Source organism: Anabrus simplex, chromosome 1 (genome assembly GCF_040414725.1).
Source record: "Anabrus simplex isolate iqAnaSimp1 chromosome 1, ASM4041472v1, whole genome shotgun sequence".
Classification (NCBI taxonomy): domain Eukaryota; kingdom Metazoa; phylum Arthropoda; class Insecta; order Orthoptera; family Tettigoniidae; genus Anabrus; species Anabrus simplex.
The window spans coordinates 1,337,222,714-1,337,237,730 of record NC_090265.1 but is presented as its reverse complement, the minus strand read 5'-3'; the positions used below and the strand labels follow the sequence as shown (position 1 = coordinate 1,337,237,730).

At 42.0% G+C, this 15,017-nt stretch overlaps 1 non-coding gene across 1 annotated transcript; it reads left to right on the top strand.

Moving 5' to 3' along the window:
• Positions 1-8,449: 8,449 nt before the first annotated feature.
• On the top strand, positions 8,450-8,522 carry TRNAR-UCU (transfer RNA arginine (anticodon UCU)). Its single transcript has one exon. It is a non-coding gene; the product is annotated as a tRNA-Arg (tRNA).
• Positions 8,523-15,017: the final 6,495 nt, after the last annotated feature.

The window sequence follows — 15,017 nt, the reverse complement described above, 5'->3', positions numbered from 1 at the left end:
GGTTAGAATAATATAGAATCCCCACGTGCAGGATTATGTGATTAGTTATAAGTAGTAGAAATTGAATTCACGTACCTAATAATAATAATAATAATAATACTAATATTATTAATAATAATAATAATAATAATAATAATAATAACACCGAGCTCGATAGCTGCAGTCGCTTAAGTGTGGCCAGTATCCAGTATTCGGGAGATAGTAGGTTCGAGCCCCACTGTCGGCAGCCCTGAAAATGGTTTTCCGTGGTTTCCCATTTTCACACCGCTTCCTTCCCACTCCTAGCCTTTTACTGTCCCATCGTCGTCATAAGACCTATCTGTGTCGGTGCAACGTAAAGCAAGTAGCAATAATAATAATAATAATAATAATAATAATAATAATAATAATAATAATAATAATAAAAATGATCCACATGGGAGATTTGAGCAGTCAGGGTTAACGATCGGGATTTGAATGTTTTTAAAATCTAAAATGATGGATGAGATAAGTTTGACCGTATCAGTGTCATTTTTGATATTTGTTCTAATAATCGGAGATATCCGACGCCTATCGGAGGAAATATAACAGTTCATTTTCTTTGAAGGAGAGTTGCAATAATAATAATAATAATAATAATAATAATAATAATAATAATAATAATAATAATAATAATAATTGTACCGGTTGGTACACCTGTACGCCGCATATTTCAATATTCCGCCTTAACTTACCTCTCTACTGGAGAAACCCTGAACTTTAACAACTGAACTAACTCTACTGTTTATCAGAAGATGTCACTGTGTGTTTTTGATTTGCTTTTGTTTTTCATTAATCAAGAAGTGTGGACATTCTCTAACAGATGTCTCTACCAAAAACTATGATAATGCGCTCTGGTGTGAAGGGAATGAACTTTCTTGGAGAAATTTTGTATTCATAAGTTTTGTCTTTACTAAGTTTTGTTCTGTCATTTGTGGGTTGGCAATATTAATCCTTTCTTTCCGCCTGTTTTGAATGTAGCCAATCAGGAATTTCTGTAATTAATTTTCGGCCAATCGGGGCTTTCTTCTTCAATTTTGTATGTAACTGTGTACTGTAGCCAATAAAAGTTTGAGGGCGGGTTGTTATCATTCATGAAAGGTCTCGAACTTTCCACGAGGGTATAAAAAATTCTGATTTACTTGTCTCCGGGCCACTCGTATAACATCTTTTTCAGTGTCTGAATATGTAGCAGGGGGCGGGAAGCGCCTCGTTCTTCAGGCAGCAGCTCTTCAACAAGGTAATGGCCTTTTAACATCTTTATTTCTTGCTAGCTCAGCAGTTTAACTCGCGGGGACGGTTCGAAATCTTTAATATGTAACCTATATCTTTAAATATGTAAGCCTTTTCTATCCTTGTAAAAACTTCACATAACTTGAACTGTAATTCGGGGGATAGAGAGTGCTTTACCCTCTCGAGCTCCCCTTCATTTTGAAGTTGAGGTGACTACGTTTTCATAACCGTTTCTTCTCTTCCTTAATGTTTTAAAGTTTTCTCATACGAGTCACCTCCCTAGCTTGGGATTAGCCCCTGTGTAATTGGCCGAGAGCCACTTAGGTTTTAAAATGTGTATTTAGGAGTGCAAGTTCACGCCTCCAGTCCTCTCTGTACTTTGGGCCAGTAACTTACCCTGTTGTTTTTTCTTCATTGCGAAGGCCCTGTAGGTTGGGTACAAGTTACCCCTGTTTATTTATAAGTGTGCCTTGTGGGCAGTTTGTAGTAAAGTCCGTTTATGGCCTCTTAATAGGTTTGAAAGATTGAGAGCGGGTCAGTTCTTTCCGGTATTTTGAAAAGGTGCCTCGGGGAGGCGTGACATTTTGATTGATGGGAGCTAGTGCTCCATGTAATTAGGGGCGTTCTGCCCTTTGGTATCTTGTGGTTGTGAGCTGTGAGCTCAAGGATTGATGTAGCTCAGAAATTGTAAAGACCCCGTAACTTGTGCTTTCTTTTGTAAAGTTGCATTGTTCCTGATTTTCTTTGTTATTTTACTTAGTGAAAATTGTTAAATGTTGTTATCTGTTGGAAATATAACCTTTATTTAAATTTTAATTTCATCTTTAAGACTTGTAGTTAAACCCATTCAGGCCCGCACCTTCTTTCACCTCTGCCTTCCACGTATAACTCCGTAATAATAATAATAATAATAATAATAATAATAATAATAATAATAATAATAATAATAATAATAATAATAATAATAATAATATTAATAATAATAATAATGATAATAATAATAATAATAATAATAATATATTTATCTTGAATGTATAATAAATTTAGCTGAGATAGCGTATGATTGTCAAGTAGTAAAAGTATAAAACAGTGTATTTGGATATAATGATGTGAGAATAATAATCCTGTGTCAGAATTTATAAGGAACTAGCTGATGTACCCGTGCTTCGCTACATTGTATCAAATAGCTTAATATTAAGCTATTTGATTGTATACAGAATTCTAGGGGACTGCCTGGCCGACTGCCTGCTCGGTTCGCCCGGAAGGACGTGGGATCGAATCCCCGTCAGGAAGTCGTGAAATTTAAGAAATGAGATTTCCACTTCCGGAGGTGCATAATATGGCCCTGAGATTCACTCAGCATACACCAAAAATGAGTACCAGGTTAATTCCTGGGGGCAAAGGCAGCCGGGCTTACTGTCGGATTTTTTATTATGGACACTCGAGTTTAGGCTTTAATTACAAACGAACCAATAGGCCTATTGAAATTCGAGTTATACCAATATTTTCCTTGTTTAATTCTACATTAGCGTATATAAGACGCATTGTTTTCGACGTTCATTAAATATTTTTTATTTGTGGTTGTAATAAATATTGCCCGGGTTTTTGGCTTCTTCTCTACGAAGCGCTCACTTAGGAATATATACAACGAAAACGACTTGTCTGATTCTAATCAAATTTTGATATGTTATAACCACATGTATTTGCAGTGTTGTACTCAAGTCACAATTTTTTTCAACGACCCTGAAAAAAGTTCTTATCATTTTTCTAAAGCAACTCTTTCTCAGCCCAGGATAAACGTACAGCAGCAAACTTGGGCTTGTTTTGAAGCACTCAGTCATGGTTATCAGAAACTAAAACAACTGTAACCGTACAGTGTGGTACCGAATTTATGAAGAGTAATATTCAAAGGAGTGTTGTGTACGCCGGACCGTGCGATTAACAGCAGGCCGGGTGGTGAAATCGGGCGCAGTGATGCCGCGTTCAGTAGTAATCACGCGCGCAACGAACACAGCTTTTCGTTTACTTTTCATTCGTTTACTTTCAACCTTTAATTTTATTTCCCCTTATAAATTCCCACCACCTTCTCTCATAAGGGCTTTGGACCTTCAACGGCAGGTTTAAAAATGGTTAACTTCCTAATTTAGAAATATCACACTGTACAATTTTTACAAGAGTTATTTGTATTATTATTTACATATATTTACAGTATTTAATTCTATCAATTTTCTTCGTCTGAAAAATCACTGTGTTCCGAAAAAACGGTGCTGCTGTCATTCATGTTGATTATGACTGACTCGAAATAAGGGACATTTGCAGACAGTCCATCTTTTTCTCAGTAGTGGTCTCCAATTTTCTTCGCGTGTTTAATACACTGTTTCCAGAGTTCAGGGGTCACGGTACGTAAGGCTTCTCGGCATAAAGCGTAAATTGCTTCCATACCCATACCATTTTCTAATGTGTTAGCCATATTTGTTTTTGCTATTTTCTCTTTTACGTAGGCCAAATGAGCTCGAGTGGATTAAGCTCGCAATGGGCCACTGGTAACCAAACAAGCTGTACATCTGGTCGAAGTCGTTTAGGCAGTTGTTCCAGCTTCTTTACCGGCGTTTGAAACTAAGGCCTGGCAAGGACAATCAGCTCTGATTTAGTTAATTTGTTATAATCGTCAACTCCAAGTGGTAGTGAAATATTCTTTGACGTTATCCAATGTATAATTTCACGTTTCAGCCATGACATGTTCGGGTTTTAAGATGAAGGATCGACCCTCGTATGATACGGAGCTTGATCTATAACGACAGCCGGCCTTTGAGGCAATAAACTCAGGACTTTCATGATTCTTCATAATGAGTCGAGTTCATCTCATTCTGGTAATCAGCACTACTTTTCTTGCCAATAAAACAAAGTTCTGCACCGTCAAGAAATCGTTCTTTACTTCCGATGTGTAAAATTATGACCTGGATGACGTATTTCCATCATTCTCCTTTGAAGCGGCTCCTACTCTCTTCACTGACGACAGCGATAATCCAAGACAATCTGCCACCTTCTGGTACACAGGGAACTTCTTGTCCCCTACTTTTCCCCCCCTCACATTGAAAGAAAAAATAACACTCAAAATCATTGCAAACCGGGTGAGTTGGCCATGCGGTTACAAACGCGCAGCTGTGAGCTCGCATCCGGGAGATAGTGGGTTCGAACCCCACTGAGGGTAGCCCTGAAGATGGTTTTCCGTGGTTTCCCATTTTCACACCAGGCAAATGCTGGGCAGTACCTTAATTAAGGCCACGGCCGCTTCCTTCCCATTCATCGGCTTTTCCTCTCCCATCGTCGCCGTAAGACCAGCTATCGATGCCGGTGCGACGTAAAGCAAATAACAACAACAACAAAAAAAAATCATTGCAAGTTCACCCTTTGATAACGGCGGCCTTGGAGGCATCTTGAAGTGACGTGGTCAACATGCAGAACATAGGAAAACTGAAAATAACTTCCGGACAAACCAAGGTCACGGGCATTCCGTTTCACGACTGCCCGGGGCGAGTGTACTGTGTTCGTTGCGCGCGTGATTACTACTGAACGCGGCAACACTGCGCCCGATTTCACCACCCGGCCTGCTGTTAATCGCACGGTCCGGCGTGCAGAAAACCTCCCTTTAATATTACTCTTCATAAATTCAGTACCACACTGTACGGTTACAGTTGTTGTAGTTTCTGATAACCATGACTGAGTGCTTCAAAATAAGCCCAAGTTTGCTGCTGTAGGTTTATCCTGGGCTGAGAAAGATTTGCTTTAGAAAAATGATAAGAACATTTTTCGAGGTGGTTGAAAAAAGTTGTAACTTGAGTATTGCACTAAAAATACATGTGGTTATAACATATCAAAATTTGATTAGAATCAGACAAGTCGTTTTCGTTGTATATATTCCTAAGTGAGCGCTTCGTAGAGAAGAAGCCAAAAACCCGGGCAATATTTATTACAACCACAAATAAAAAATATTTAATGAACGTCGAAAACAATGCGTCTTATATACGCTAATGTAGAATTAAACAAGGAAAATATTGGTATAACTTGAATTTCAATAGGCCTATTGGTTCGTTTGTAATTAAAGCCTAAACTCGAGTGTCCATAATAAAAAATCCGACAGTAGAGCTAACCACTCTAGCCCATCAAGTGCCGAGGTTATGGATAGTGGAAGCCTTTACCTTCCACCAGTCCCAGGGCCGTCATGGCCTGTACGGAGAAGACTGCTTTAAACAGAATTCTAGCTTAGGTAGGGTGCACGTTGTGAGCAAGAATGTATTAAATTGCAAAGCTCTTAATGTTACCCTAGCAACACGACGGCGATATCACCAAACATCTCATATGAAGACTGAGTTAGGGAATTTTCACTGTAATGCATACCGCTTGCATACCTGCAGTCACAATAAGGTTGGGAAGCTTTCATCATAATGGTAGACACTCACTCTGCACCTGCCTTTTTACATCCTCAGAAAGACTGTCTTAGTGGTTTTCCCAACTGAAATGAACAAATATTACAGTGACGTCAGTAGGAATGGCGCAGTTAAAAGCAATGCTTTCATATGAAATACTCGATCAAATCACAAACCACTCATTTTCTCACTTTTAACGAACAGGTCTAAGCTCCCGATATTACAGTCCAAAGTTCCAGAGCTGGAATGACCAAGCCGCAGACAGCCGTGATCCGTGAACAAATTTCGTCTCTTATTCGGCGGGGAAGAGATCGAATAGTGGAGACTTCCAGGGCAAGAACCATGCCCTTTTACTAATCTGTTTCCTAGCACTACACGATGTGTCGGAAAATATCATATCACTACACTGGCGACGGGAAAATCTATCTGACTTGGAGGCAAATTTCTCCTCCAAGCCAGAGGAGAAACCCAGTCTTCACTGCTAATTTGGAACAAAATGAATGTAGAATTTAATAAAAGTCAAGAGGAAGAAGCTTAAGAAACGGCTCTTTTCAAGGTTGAATTTTGAGTCATTTAGTGAACTGTGGTGCTATAATTTGTAAAAGGCCTAAATTGTTATTCTAGACCAGGCCATACAACTACTACTAAAGTGAACCTCTGCCGTAAGTATGCACACTGCTCTTTCAAAACAGCGCGTCAGAGTGGGGATCGAACAGCTGGAATACTATGATGAATCGGTGTGTAACGTACCAGCCGTATCAGAAAATGTATGAACCAGAGGAATGGCATGCTAAAGAAGAAAGTTTTCTAACTCCTCAGCTATTTTCCGCCAGTAATCAGTCAGGCTAATATACTCGGTACGCAGCATTAATCTCATCTATCGGAGTTGAGAGCAAAGGCAGCATAAAGAACACCGCCACTAACAATGGTCAATGTAATGTTATTGTTCATCAATGTTATGCGCTTTCAATATTGTAGGCCTTCATATTTAGTTTTCTTCCGACTCTGAATTTCCACTCCTATCATAGTCGATACGGTAAAACAGAATGAAATATACATGATCGGAAACTGTATTCTCTGTAACTTTTGTTATGTAGTACTTTTCGATAGGATCAATAACATAGGTATTTAAAACTTAAATTTTAGGCGCCTTCCCCTAAACTATATTTTATCCAGTTTGAATAAATTGTTAATAGCTTAGACTGTAGTTTCTTATTCCCCGTCTCTATATACCGATTTTCATTAAATTCTCTTGACTCATTTTCTCGTGGCTCGGAGTTGATACGGACTTAGCAACAAAAATGCAAATTCATGAATATCTGTGTTATCATAGCCGGTACGGTAAAAATGTATAAGACTTAATTAATCGGAAATTTAATTCTATATAACTTTCATTATGTAGTATTTACCGATACGACCACTAATAATACAAATATTTGGGAGTTAAATATTAGGTCTTCCCCAAACTGCCATTTCACTGAGCATGAATAAAATTATGTATAGTGTAGATTTTAGTGGCTCATTCTCCGACTTTGCATACAAATTTTCAATGAGATTCGACCATTAATAACGTGAATATGTAAGAATTAAATTTTTGGCCTTCCCGTAAACTACCATTTCACTCAGGGTGAATAAAATTATTTATGGCCTAGATTGTAGCGACTTATTCCCCGACTTTGTATACCGATTTTTATTAAATTCTCTTCAGCCGTTTTCTAGTGATGCGTGTATATATATACATACATACATACATACAGACAGACAGACAGACAGACATTACGGAAAAGTAAAAATTGCATTTGTCCGCCTCTGTGGTGTAGTGGTTAGCGTGATTAGCTGCCACCCCCGGAGGCCCGGGTTCGATTCCCGGCTCTGCCACGAAATTTGAAAAGTGGTACGAGGGCTCGGGAGGTCAACTGAGTAGAGATGGGTTCGATTCCCACCTCAGCCATCCTGGAAGTGGTTTTCCGTGGTTTCCCACTTCTCCTCCAGGCGAATGCCGGGATGGTACCTAACTTAAGGCCACGGCCGCTTCCTTCCCTTTTCCTTGCCTATCCCTTCCAATCTTCCCATCCCTCCACAAGGCCCCTGTTCAGCATAGCAGGTGAGGCCGCCTGGGCGAGGTACTGGTCATACTCCCCAGTTGTATCCCCCGACCAAGAGTCTGAAGCTCCAGGACACTGCCCTTGAGGCGGTAGAGGTGGGATCCCTCGCTAAGTCCGAGGGAAAAACCGAACCTGGAGGGTAAACAGATGATGATGATGATGATGATGATGATGAAAAATTGCATTTTCTTGATACTGTGGACATGACCGATACAGAAATACCACTTTTCAAATTCTGAGCAATGTACAGACAAAACTCTTATTTTATATAAATGGATGATTTGTAATTATCCGCGCGTTTGAGATGTGGATACGAAGTCCTATTGTGTAAGCAATCGTAGTTTGGTTATAGAAATAGTAATGCCGTATTAGTAAATTTGGACTACCCTTAGTGGTACTTTTACCACAGTTTGATTACCACTGGTATAGAATTTTTCACCCCTACCACTGGGGGCGGAAGGCTCTTATTGTCTTATTTCTTAAAATTGGCGAAAACGCTGCCTGCAAGTTATACTTCGATATGTTGTTTATGATCTACCATATCACTAAATTCCGAGAGTAAAATCTTCTTTTCAGTAATTAATTGCACCACTGAGATACTACTCTACGCTTGTCATTTCTACTCAAATCTTCCCTATCAAAAACAAAAACATCAGCTAAAGGCGAGCCCTCTTGGCGCAGTGGAAAGCGCGTTGGACTTCTAATTCAAAGGTCGTGGGTTCGATCCCCACAGGGGGCATGCAATTTTTAAATATATTAGAAATGCATTACAATAACTTTGCTTGACAGATTCAAGAGAACAGTAATTTCGTCTCCTCTCAGCAACTGTGTAGCTGCCAGTGGCGTGCAGAGCCTTCATGTTTCGATGATACTTAGCGACCGTTGAAGTATTTATTGCCTAAGCATATTTGTAGTATTTTACACCCCCCGCTCCTCGCACTGTATGCAATAATGAACCTTTGGTCCCCTGAACCTTTCGTGCTTAAGTAAGATTTATGTAATTTCTTTACGTGACATCACTTGCCTAACTACTGGTTTCAATATTTATAAAGTTATAGTCCACTCTGAAGTAGACGTGTATAGATATTAAATTAATAACTATCGAGCTCGATAGCTGCAGTCGCTTAAGTGCGGCCAGTATCCAGTATTCTGGAGATAGTAGGTTCGAACCCCACTGTCGGCAGCCCTGAAGATGGTTTTCCGTGGTTTCCCATTTTCACACCAGTTAAATGCTGGGGCTGTACCTTAAGTAAGGCCACGGCCGCTTCCTTGCCACTCCTAGCCCTTCCCTGTTCCATCGTCGCCATAAGACCTATCTGTGTCGGTGCGACGTAAAGCAACTAGCAAATAATAATAATAATAATAATAACTGTAAACACAGTTGAAAAATAAATAAAAACAACAAAAATTATATCGAAGTGCTGAACAGTTTTCCATTCTTTGTTTAATAATTGAATATTTTTAGTTTAGTTTGTTTTTAATTAGCAATGCTGTGTTTTTCTCCCACTTGCCAAGAGAGTAAGCTAAGTATAAATTTACGTAATACTTCACCGGTACCTTACAATATCTTGAACACATTGGTAATTTAATATAATTTATGGCTTCTGATATCAAATCAGTGCCATGTCGATTTTGATAGCAAATTATTTTACTTGAAGGAGAACTCAATTCTGTGTTCTTGTTTGGAACAGGCCTCAACGAAATCGTTGTGGAATGTTGGCTTTTTTCGATTACTCTCAACTTTTTCTTCTCAATGGACATCAGTGAAATGCTGCTCAATCTTTGTTGTCCTTGTGTTCACATTTGGAATGATTTGATCCGTTTAAGTGCGGAAAATGACCTTTCGGCCGATGCAGATGTGCTTGGCATGGTCAAAGCAAGTAATGCCAGTTTATACAGTTCAGCAAATACCGTGTGGAGTTGTTTTGATTTCAAATGTGTTGCCAATTCTTGAGGGCATTTGTCACAAAACTCCCCCATGCAATACAAGTCTGTCAGATCATTGTTTGAGTCGAACAATATCAAACATCGAATTTGTTCCATTTTCAGCGCATCTAGAGAGCGATTAGGAAAATTTAATTTGTACACTTCAAATCGGTTGGATTAAGTAATGAAAGAAATTCTAGTTGAGGAAAGTTTCCAAACCTGTCTGAAATGTGATTTGTAACACTTTCTATTATTTCAAAATATATTCTCCTATATTTTACGATATCACTGTCCAGGCGTTTTCTCTTTCGTAGCAATTCTTCGTATTTGACAGCATTACAAACATCATTCCACACTGATTCAAATCTCATCATCATCATCATCATCATCATCATCATCTGTTTACCCTCCAGGGTCGGCTTTTCCCTCGGACACAGCGAGGGATCCCACCTCTACCGCCTCAAGGGCAGTGTCCTGGAGCTTCAGACTCTCGGTCGGGGATACAACTGGGGAGAATGACCAGTACCTCGCCCAGGCGGCCTCACCTGCTATGCTGAACAGGGGCCTTGTGGAGGGATGGGAAGATTGGAAGGGATAGGCAAGGAAGAGGGAAGGAAGCGGCCGTGGCCTTATGTTAGGTACCATCCCGGCATTCGCCTGGAGGAGAAGTGGGAAACCACGGAAAACCACTTCCAGGATGGCTGAGGTGGGAATCGAACCCACCTCTACTCAGTTGACCTCCCGAGGCTGAGTGGACCCCGTTCCAGCCCTCATGCCACTTTTCAAATTTCGTGGCAGAGCCGGGAATCGAACCCGGGCCTCCGGGGATGGCAGCTAATCACACTAACCACTACACCACAGAGGCGGACGATGCAAATCTCTCTCTTTCATTTTGAATAATACACTTTGTTTCGTTCACCTTTTCTGCACAACGCAGTATGTACAAATTCTTTGTCTGAAGAATGTTATGTAGAATGTCAGTATATGAATAGATGTTTGATAAAACATAAAGAAGGAATTTGGTCTCAAACTTTGAAAGGAAAGACGAATATCCACGTGCAAGGCCTACAGTTTCATTTTCCCAGTCTTATGAGTTATCTATTTTACTTTGAAAGAAGTCCACCAGCAATTCACGGTTCTCTTTGACAACATTTACAACTCTGGAAGAGAAATTGCATCTTGTTGGTGCATTTCGTGGAATGTTCTTGTTGGAATAGTCAGTAAAAGCATCAGTACGTTTTGCAGACTTAGAGAAGAAGCTACTTAGTCCATTGAGAGTTTGGGAAAAAGATACGGCACTCCTTAATACTTATAGCTGACTGAGATAAGAGTAGATTTAGAACTCGACTGAAACAGCGAAAAAAAAAAAGAGAGTTCCAGTGTACGTTTCTTGAACTTTGCCTTTTAGTCCATTTAGTTCACCAACCATCACTGCAGCACCGTCATATGTCTGGGCATAATAGGAAGTCACTATGTACACTGACCGACAGAGCAAATGCAACACCAAGAAGGAGTGGTCAGAACTTTATGCCAATTGCAGGGTAGACTGACGTCACTGAGGTATGCTCATGATGTGAAATGCGCCGCTGTGCTGCGCACGTAGCGAACGATAAATGGGACACGGCGTTGGCGAATGGCCCACTTCGTACCGTGATTTCTCAGCCGACAGTCATTGTAGAACGTGTTGTCGTGTGCCACAGGACACGTGTATAGCTAAGAATGCCAGGCCGCCGTCAACGGAGGCATTTCCAGCAGACAGACGACTTTACGAGGGGTATGGTGATCGGGCTGAGAAGGGCAGGTTGGTCGCTTCGTCAAATCGCAGCCGATACCCATAGGGATGTGTCCACGGTGCAGCGCCTGTGGCGAAGATGGTTGGCGCAGGGACATGTGGCACGTGCGAGGGGTCCAGGCGTAGCCCGAGTGACGTCAGCACGCGAGGATCGGCGCATCCACCGCCAAGCGGTGGCAGCCCCGCACGCCACGTCAACCGCCATTCTTCAGCATGTGCAAGACACCCTGGCTGTTCCAATATCGACCAGAACAATTTCCCGTCGATTGTTTGAAGGAGGCCTGCACTCCCGGCGTCCGCTCAGAAGACTACCATTGACTCCACAGCATAGACGTGCACGCCTGGCATGGTGCCGGGCTAGAGCGACTTGGATGAGGGAATGGCGGAACGTCGTGTTCTCCGATGAGTCACGCTTCTGTTCTGTCAGTGATAGTCACCGCAGACGAGTGTGGCGTCGGCGTGGAGAAAGGTCAAATCCGGCAGTAACTGTGGAGCGCCCTACCGCTAGACAACGCGGCATCATGGTTTGGGGCGCTATTGCGTATGATTCCACGTCACCTCTAGTGCGTATTCAAGGCACGTTAAATGCCCACCGCTACGTGCAGCATGTGCTGCATGTGCTGCGGCCGGTGGCACTCCCGTACTTTCAGGGGCTGCCCAATGCTCTGTTTCAGCAGGATGATGCCCGCCCACACACTGCTCGCATCTCCCAACAGGCTCTACGAGGTGTACAGATGCTTCCGTGGCCAGCGTACTCTCCGGATCTCTCACCAATCGAACACGTGTGGGATCTCATTGGACGCCGTTTGCAAACTCTGCCCCAGCCTCGTACGGACGACCAACTGTGGCAAATGGTTGACAGAGAATGGAGAACCATCCCTCAGGACACCATCCGCACTGTTATTGACTCTGTACCTGGACGTGTTTCTGCGTGCATCGCCGCTCGCGGTGGTCCTACATCCTACTGAGTCGATGCCGTGCGCATTGTGTAACCTGCATATCGGTTTGAAATAAACATCAATTATTCTTCCGTGCCGACTCTGTTTTTTCCCCAACTTTCATCCCTTTCGAACCACTCCTCCTTGGTGTTGCATTTGCTCTGTCAGCCAGTGTACATTACATGATTAAGTAAACCATTAGCGGATCTATCTGCACTCACGTAAACGAAGGAAATAAACGTTTCTTGAACCTGCGCTGTCTGGTGATGAACATATCTGAGGGTGGTGGACAGTTGTGTTTTATTGCTAATTCGGAAGTTTCATCTAAAACAATTGCTACATGTAAATGGCCATGGAAATCTCATTCCTTATGGTTTCCGTCAACACGCTACTGATAGCAGCAATCAAGTCGTTTTGAATCCTCTTCGATGAATCCTTCCACACTGCTGAAGGCGACTCTAGATGTTCTCTGAGAGTAGCGTCATAGCTGGTGAACAAATTTAAAAGTTCTACATAATTGCCTTTGTTGAATGAACTTCACTTTCGTCGTGTCCTCTGAACGGCAATTCTGGCATGGTTAAGGAGCATTTTGCGTCGATTAGGCGCTTTAATATTTCTCTGTTCTACTTGATCATTTCATTGTGACGCATCACATCAGCTTTCATTCGTTGGTCCAGTTGGGCATCGATGAGAACACTTCCGAAGCACGTAAGCTGAAAAAACGGACGTAAATGACTTTTCGATTGTTCGTGTTTGACAATGGCATTACCATAACCTTCCTTGTTCCAAACAGTGTGTTCATTACAAAATAAGCATGGCCAGCAAAATAATTTATTAAAATGCCAACTTCCAGCTAGACAATAAGTTTTCTCATATTGATTCACATTTAAATATTCTCTACTCTTTTCCTTATGAAGAAATGTTAATTTTGGAATCGCCGCGATTTGGCCGTGCGATTAGAGACGCGCGCGACTGTGAGCTTGCATCCGGGAGATAGTGTGTTCGAATCCCACTTTCGGCAGCCCTGAAGATGGTTTTTCCGTGGTTTCCAATTTTCACACCAGCAAATGCTGGGGATGTACCTTAATTAAGGCCACGGCCGCTTCCTTCCCACTCCTAGGCCTTTCGTATCCCATCGTCACCATAATACCTATCTGTGTTGGTGCGACGTAAAACCACTAGCAAAAAAAAAAAAAAAAGAAATGAAATGGTGCATGGTTTTCAGTTCCGGGAGTGTCCCTAGACATGTTCGGCTCGCTAGGTGCAGGTGATCCGATTTGACACCCGTAGGTGACCTGCACGTCAAGATGAGGATGAAATGATAATGAATACGACATATACATACAACCCCCGTGCCAGAGAAATTAACCAATGTGGTTAAAATTCCCGACCCTGCCGGGACCCCTCTGACCAAAGGCCAGCACGCTAACCGTTTAGCCATGGAGCCGGACATCGCCAGCACTGTTATAATGCCACTTTTTCCCCTAAATGATCGAGAGCCAAAAGGTTTTTCTCAAACGTCTTCAATTATACAACGATTTTCTGCCCTAATTTTTTCACTCACTTGAAATAAACACTGTAACCACAGTTATTTTGCGGACCACGCAGTTGAAAACACCCATGCGAAATTGGCACATAACACCGGCCAAAACGAAATGAAAATTAAGATTTCAACGTCCATAAAATAGGCAAATATATATATATTAAATAATGTTACTTTTCATACACATCTAATTAGGTTCGGTTTATTCCTTTGCTGGGCAGCCGCCGAATACCTAGCCTACCCGAAATGCTTAGCAACTGTGTAGCTGCATACATGAACATCATAATAAGCAACCTTGCTCTTCAAGTTCATGTAGCAGGTAAAACTCGGTCTAACGACTGGCTGCACGGTTCCGATCTCACAGCTGTGAGTATCGTGTCTCCTTGTAATTTCCTCAAACTCCAGAGACGTAATTCTGACGTACTCAAAACGAGCGGCGACAGCCACTTGTCTCGTCCTCCTGCAGCAATGTCACAATTCCAGTGAGGTAAGTAGCAGAAATGGTTACTCTTACCATGTTTATCTACGTCTGAATGCACGTGCTGTCAATACACCACCTACCTTATAAATGATCTTCTAAAACTGATCGGTACTACAAATACCTCCAACCGGACAAGTATGGAAATTCATCTGTGTTTGAGGTCACAGTATGTCTGAAGCACTGGCCGCCGTTCCTTACTGTAAACATGTTCTAGTTGCCGTGTAATACACCGTGTAAAATGGTAACGCAAAACATAGTTTAGGATGCTGTATCGATGGTAAATGAAATGTCGTATGGCTTTTAGTGGCGGGATATCCCAGGACGGGTTCTGCTCCCCAGGTGCAGGTCCTTCTATTTGACTCCCGTTGGCGACCTGCGCGCCGTGATGGGGATGAAATGATGATGAAGACAACATATACACCCAGCCCCCGTGCCATTGGAATTAACCAATTTAGGTTAAAATCCCCGACCCGGCCGGGAATCGAACCCGGGACCCTCTGAACCGAAGGCCAGTACGCTGACCGTTCAGCCAACGAGTCGGACTGTATCGGTGG